The sequence below is a fragment of the Acipenser ruthenus genome, chromosome 42, assembly GCF_902713425.1.
Source record: "Acipenser ruthenus chromosome 42, fAciRut3.2 maternal haplotype, whole genome shotgun sequence".
Lineage (NCBI taxonomy): Eukaryota > Metazoa > Chordata > Actinopteri > Acipenseriformes > Acipenseridae > Acipenser > Acipenser ruthenus.
The window spans coordinates 5,549,275-5,557,016 of NC_081230.1; positions in this window are offsets into that span (position 1 = coordinate 5,549,275).

Below are 7,742 nucleotides of genomic sequence, written 5' to 3' on the forward strand. Positions count from 1 at the left end.
TGCTCATTCTAGACAGTGGAAATGTAGAGAGCCCTTGCTGTATAAGAGCTAGGAAAATTGTCTAGCATGCTGTAAACACCCTTCATTCAATCCAGCGCTGTCTGTAACACATGGCTTCTCCAAACTCCTGTCATTGACAGCTGTGGTCCGGTCTGAAAGGGAAGTGCCGAGTGCATCACTGAGGAGAGTGCCCTGGCTGCTCCCTCCTGAAATACCATCGATTAGCAAAGAGGTCATTGTACTGGAGATGACCTTCACAGGGCCGGATCTGTATACAGAAAAGAGTCTGCTCTGTAAAGATGTACGGTAGAAGTTAAACACAAACTGGGCAAACTTAGACCCCCACTTTTTTTTTTTTTTTGTTATCCATGTTGCTGTTAATTTTATATATAACTTGTCCTGTTTGTAGACTTTAGATTTTTTACAGTATTATGTTTTTTGTTTTTTTTAAATATGTTATAATGTCATCTAAACTTTTGTTTTATCGTATGCAGCTTTCAATTCTACCTGCAGGGCTGCTGTCAGTGGAAACCATTACTCATGGGAATTGTGGTGGAGATCATCTTGGGTTCTTATGAATATTCTGGAGGTCGTTTTTTTTTTTTTTTCTGATGGATAAACGTTCTTGTTTTCAGTCTTACATCATTTGTCTTGAACCCTTAAAATTGAAATTGGGGTAGTTACCAATCAAGTGCTAAAACAATTTAATCAATCAGTAATTTGCTTTTAAATAGTTTTTAAATCTGTAGTTGATTGTGTCACCTTGGTTTTCCTGCCCTCCACTGTCACTGTTCAGTTCTTACAGGGCTTATTTCATACATTCGCAAGTCGATGGCCTTCATACTGAACACAGTGGTCTTGGTATTGAAGGTGACTTTACACTGCTGTCATGAGCAGCGAATAGGGACTATAAAAAAGTGGCCTGTATATTGACGTGGCCTTCAAGCGAGATTTTACTCGATTTCTGCTTGTTTCGTTTTGAGGTTGTGAGTTCACATGTTTGGTGCCAGTATCACTCCTCTCACAGGAGCGTGGGCACAGCTGTTGTTCCTGCTGGTTCTCCTGAGCCCGCACTTTGTCATTTTGCTGCTGTAGAGCCATCGCTGTTTAATTGGTCAGTGCCATTGTCAGCAGTCTTACACACAGGGGAGCAGAACTCCACACGCAGCGACTTTTAACACAGCGAGAAGCCGCATGCAGCTCACCCTTCCAGAACGGCTTACAGCAACAATGGTGGGGTTTAGTGCTAGGGTCAGGCCTGGGAGGAGCTAATCCGCCCCCGCACACAAACAATGGTCCACCCAACCGGTTAAAACTGGATAGGTTCTGCCCAGCAGCAGGATTCTACCAATCAGAGTTGGGGGGGTGGGGTTATCTTGAACCCATTTCATCGCTGGCCAAATCTGTCTCCAGTGTAAACTATTCCAGTTGTAGGCTAAAGTTAGTTATTGTAGCTAACTAGATAATTCCATACATTTTTCATACACATCCATTCACTATATAGTTTTTAAATAAATCTGGTTTGGCCAACATCTGTATTTTAAAACGATATCTGATACGATGTTAAAGAAACCTTTTCTGTCCTCAGGGCATGTTAACCCATTCAGTCCTTAATATTTCTCACAATCAGTGCAGAGATGTAGACAGGATCATGATGATGAATGCATGTTCAAGTCAATCCCGAGCGTGTTCAGTTGGATATGAGGTCCAGGGATTGTGGCGGTCGTGGAAGAAGTCTCTGAAGTCTCTGTCATGCTGCTCAAACCAATCAGTTCTGGCACGGTGGATGATTATCACCTTGAAAGTAGCCATCGGGGGTTCAGCATTGTTGGGTGGATCCACAATAATGTTTAAGTTAACTACAATATGAATTTGGCCTTCCAGCATGATCAAGGGACCCAGGGTATACCAGGAGAACACTCCCCACACCAGGGTATACCAGGAGAACACGCCCCACACCAGGGTATACCAGGAGAACACGCCCCACACCAGGGGCATGCCAATCCCAATGGGGTAGATGGGTCCAAAAGCAGTTTAGCTTTACCCCAAATCCTCAGCAGTATGCGGGCCACCCTTCCATAGAGCCTCAGGTCACCAGTGTTTTAGGCAGAAATCTGGAGAAGTGGAACAGACTCAACCACTTTGAAGTGGAAAGCAGCCTTCAAACAAGGACGGGTGCAGGTAAATTCAAATGGATGTGAAATAACCCCATCGATCCTGCCTGTCAGGCACTTCTATTTTCTGTGCGCATGTCACATGCAGTTGTAATATACAGTATTTGCTTTTCTGTTTCTATTTGAAGTACACAGTATTTGCATTTACTTTGGAATTTAATGTAGGCCAGATGTAAGGTTAGCTGCTTGTTTTCATTTATTTTTTGTTTTGCATTTTCTGACAAAGTCCGATGGGACTAGGCTGCTGGCTGAACAATGGTCGCCAATGGCGACCGCATAGCAGGAGGGGGTACTTAGAAACACAGAGAGCCACTCCAATTCAAAGGGAACCTGTTGCTATGGCAATACGCTACTTGAGGTAGCTTTGAAATCTGTAGTTAGAACTAAAACTTTGCAGCTTTCCAGCGCTGTCATTACCAGCACCTTAATAATAATTATTTATTTCTTAGCAGACGCCCTTATCCAGGGTGACTTACAATTGTTACAAGATATCACATTATTTTTTACATACAATTAACCATTTATACAGTTGGGTTTTTACTGGAGCAATCTAGGTAAAGTACCTTACTCAAAGGGTACAGCAGCAGTGTCCCCCACCTGGGATTGAACCCATGACCCTCCGGTCAAGAGTCCAGAGCCCTAACCACTACTCCAGTAATAATGATCACTAGTCTAAACACTCCATTCTCAGCTCTCCAGCATTTGACCCTTGCATATTCTTTTAATGTAATTATCTTAATGTAACATCTACATCTTTCATGTAGAATCTGAAGTTCATAAATACAGCACTGTTTTAATTGACTTACTGGCAGAGTTTCCAGTAAAGACCCAGCGATCTTCTTGTGTGTGTTTCTGATTCCAGTCCAGCAGGGCAGGTGTTTCACACTCGGCTCGTCTGCGTCCCACTTAGATTCAGCTGCTCAGAAACGACAAACAAACTCAATGTTATCAGAGCAGCAAAGGCTTTCCTCCCAGCCTGTTTCACAATGTCGTCATGATGTTTAATGAAGAACCCGGCTCTAAATAAATACCTTACAGGATTTTGTGCGCTCCTCAAAAATAAACGCTGAAAACACACCGTGGAGTCGCGTACCAGCGTTTCTCATGCTTTACCGAAACAGAACTGCCCCCAAACCCCCACTGTTAATGACATGGCTAAAATATTGTGTTGTGTGTATGACTGAGCCATTTCATCTGACATGCCTTGTATAACTGGCACCCCTCGGAAAATGAGCTCCACTGGAATGGGAACAGAGAGGTAAAGCAAAGAATAATACTGTATATACAAATCAAAATATAAATAAAACATAAACACGTTGTACAGTCAGACAATCCTCATATGAAATCTCATTCCATTAATGAAGGTTGGACTGTAACATCAGCTTTTTGATGACAGCAAGAAAACTGCAGTATTGGTTCTGCTTTTGTGCTTCCATTGCACCTTCGTACCACTGTCAGTGGCAACACTTTCACACAGTGGCCTTCGTACCTGGTGACTGGTATCACTGTGCAATATTTGATACAAATTATTATTATTATTATTATTTATTTCTTAGCAGACGCCCTTATCCAGGGCGACTTACAATTGTTACAAGATATCACATTATTTGTACATACAATTACCCATTTATACAGTTGGGTTTTTACTGGAGCAATCTAGGTAAAGTACCTTGCTCAAGGGTACAGCAGCAGTGTCTCCACCTGGGATTGAACCCACGACCCTCCGGTCAAGAGCCCAGAGCCCTAACCACTACTCCACACTGCTGCCCAATGCTATTGCTGAAATGCCGTGGTCTAATAATGACTGGCTGTCACACACACACACACACACACACACAGACACTCTCAGCCCACACTGTGCAGTGATCACAGGTGCACACTTGGGATGTGGAAGAGAGCTTTCTGATTATAATGGGCAGGCTCTTGTGATCCTTGCAGCCTCACAGAGAATTAGCAAGTGAATAGGGCCGGGGGCTGACTGAGTGCATCATTAGAGCAGCCTTTGTTCTGGGAAATCTACTTTCTATCCCCTCCAATATCTCTTCACATTCTCCCTGTTATACACTAGGGGGCAGGGTCTCTAATGCCCTGACTATTGCCTCATTTCCACTGCCCACGGCGAGCCTCCGAAATCTGAAGAGCGTTTCGGCGCTTTTCTCCAAACCTGGCCAACCCTGGAAATACTTTCCGTGTGTCAAAGGTCACTGGGGGATTGTGGGATTGTATTGTTTTGTTTTAAATAAACCAGCGGTAACAAATAAATGCACCCATGGGCTCATCCAAATAGAAAGGAAGCTGTTCGAAGGAGAGCACAGCCAAACAAGCAGCCAGGGTTTGTTATTGTGTTTATCATGAATAAAAAAAACAAAAAGCAATGCGGCTTCACACTTGTGTCCTGAGTGCCGGAGCAGCGTCAGCACTGTTCAATTCAACAAAGTTTTCTGCCTTCGGTGAATACACTAAAGCTTAAAGAAAAACAATGAAGAGAATGTCCCATGTCTGCTTTACCTATATGAAAGGAAATCAGCCACAATGGCAGTGATTTCCCTGCCGGTTTCTTCTCCACACGCACCTCCTGGCTACATGATGACACGCTTCCTTTGTTTGGCTATGTTGAGTATGAGATGCAAACCCTGAGCAGATCGCTGCGCTCAGCCGCTCGGGCGAGTTGTGGAAACTCCCGGTTTTACCTCCCGTCTTCTCCCCGTTTCAGAATGTCCAGTTCTGTTCTCTCACTGCAGCAGCTCAGGAGGACTGAAGGTCTGTGCATCCTGCGATCCCCGAGCCAGTCTGAACTCAACGGGCACCTGGCCAGTAGGATCCACTGTAGCGCATTGAGGAGAAACAGTCCCTGCATCCCTAACCTAGCATCGGACTGGCACTTTTTCATGACAATGGACTACATAAATACCTTTGTGATTGTGTGACTCATGTATTCCCAGTAAAGAAATAGTTAATTGAGTTATATGAAGGCAATGATCTGAGAATGGGTTATATCGACACTCATTGTCATGCATTTGTCTCCTCTCAACTACTGCAACTCTCTATATGGTGGTCTACCGGCACGCACCATAAACTGACTGCAGCTAGTTCAGAATGCCACTGCCAGGATCCTTACCAGATGTAAAAAAACATGAACACATCACCCCCCGTCTTGCCCAGCTGCAGAATTATTTTCAAAACTCTCCTGCTCACCTACAATGCCCTTCATCACACAGGTACCTCCTCAACCTGCTGACCCGCTATGTCCCTGCCCGCAAGCTGAGGTCCTCCGACTCTGGCCTGCTTGTTATCCCCAAGCGAAAGTGCCCCACACTTGTTGAACGATCGTTTAGCTTCATGGGTCCGACTCTTTGCAACTCTCTCCCAGCTTTGGTGTGTGATGCTCCCACCGTCGCTCGCTTTAAATTAACTCTCAAGACCCATCTGTTCTCTCTTGCTTTCCATGCTCTTTAAGCCTGATATCTCTATTAGCTGCTGTGTTGCTGCTACTATTTCATGTATTATGCACTTTCCACTGTATTTAATGCATTATGCATTGTTTTTTTTACTGTATATCATGTTTTATGCATTTCTCTGTATTTAAAGTATTATGGATTTTCTTGTTGTTACTGCATCGTGTAAAGCGGTTTGTGATGGTGGTCCACTATGAAAGGCGCTATATAAAATTGATTGATTGATAAACAGACCTCAGCTTTCAGCCTCACTTTTACTCGTGCCAGTGTACCTCATCATACACAGACTTTTGTCATCTATAACCCTCTATATATAGAAGTATTGTGTCATTTTCTTTATACACCTCACCAGACTTTCTTCAAATGTAACGACTATCAGCGTGACCACATAGCTTGATTTTTGTTTCATCACTCCACAAAACCTTTGACCAGAACTCGTATCCATCATTCAAATGCCGTTTTGCAAGCTTTAAGCGATTGTCCTTGAAATATTTTCCTAAGAGTGGCTTTTTCTTTGGCCTGCGACCATTGAGACCTTCACCATGCAATACTCAACCTGTGGTTGACATGGAAACCCCAGTCCCACTTACAGCCAATTCACTTTGAATATCTTTGGCAGTCAATCTCGGATTGTTATTAACCTTCCTCACAATTCTTCGACTTGTTCTTGGTGAAAGAACCTTCTTTCTTCCAGACCGAGGGAGTGTTGTGACAGCACCATGAGTCTTGTACTTCTTGATAATAGAAACAATAGTTGAAATTGGGATACTCAAATACTTGGAAATCTTCTTGTATCCTTCTCCAGCTTTATGACAATAAATCATTTGCTGCCTAAGGTCTTCGGATAGCTCTTTACTTTTTCCCATATTGACTTATTGGTAATGACAGCAATCATCCTATGCCTAACCCTTTTATACTCTCTAAGAATGTTCACCTACAATCCAGCATTTTCTACTTTTCTAGAATTAGGTTCTGCATTATCATATTGAAATTTCTAGCACCTTGTAGACAATACTATCATAGCATCAAAAGGTATGAATAATCTTGAATGAGCATTTTGAGTTTTGCAAAAAAATTGCTGAAATAAGTAATTGTAGACATCTATTTCTTGTAACTTTTACTACAAAAGATTTTTCCTAAAATTCTTTGTTAAATTTGAGATTTTCCATTGGGGTATGTAAATTTTTGACTACAACGGTGTGCTTCTTTCATTTGTTTTGTGTGCAAGGTAATCAAACATGCAATCTTCAGGTGTGAAAAAGTTATTGCCCCCCCCTAGTTAACTCAAGCCAATTAAAGGGATAATTAGTGTCAGCTGTTTGAGTACTTTGGTTAACAACCAGGCCTGATTTGGGCCAGCCCTGCCCAATATAAATCTGACTAACTTTGGCCCTTACCATCAGAGTGAAATTGTCAGCACACAGGTTCTAGAGGCACATCATGCCACGAACAAAATAAATTCCTGAAGACCTCCGGAAAAAAGTTGTTGATGCCTATCAGTCTGGAAAGGGTTACAAAGCCATTTCTAAGGCTCTGGGGCTCCACCGAACCAAAGTCAGAGCCATATTGTCCAAATGGAGAAATTTGGGGACAGTAGTGAATCTTCCCAGGAGTGGCCGTCCTGCCAAAATCTCGCCAAGAGCAAGGCATAAAATCATTTATTTTCTCCCTGTTCCCAGGTAGAAGGGTCATCAGGACGGAATACAGTTCTCGGTACACAAATCAGGTTCTCACAAAAACAGGGTGTTACAGCCGGCAAGTCCCAACAGTCCAAGTCATACATAGATTTGCAAAGTTCAGGTTTCTCTCTCTCTCTCGGATTTGGCTAAAATGGGCCTTATTTATGTGAGTTGGCCACAACCTGTAGCTTCACCTGGGATTCTGGTAATTGTAGTTCTCCCAGGTGACCATTTTGTCTCTTGTAGGCGCTCTGGTGCTGGACATTTTGTGCAATCCCCTTAAAATATCTGCCCTCACATATCTCCCATTGATCACCCTGCCCCTTGGTCTATCACAATATATATATATATATATATATATATATATATATATATATATATGCATTATAAATCATGTATGATTTCACCATTCATCAGTAAGTAATTGACAGAAT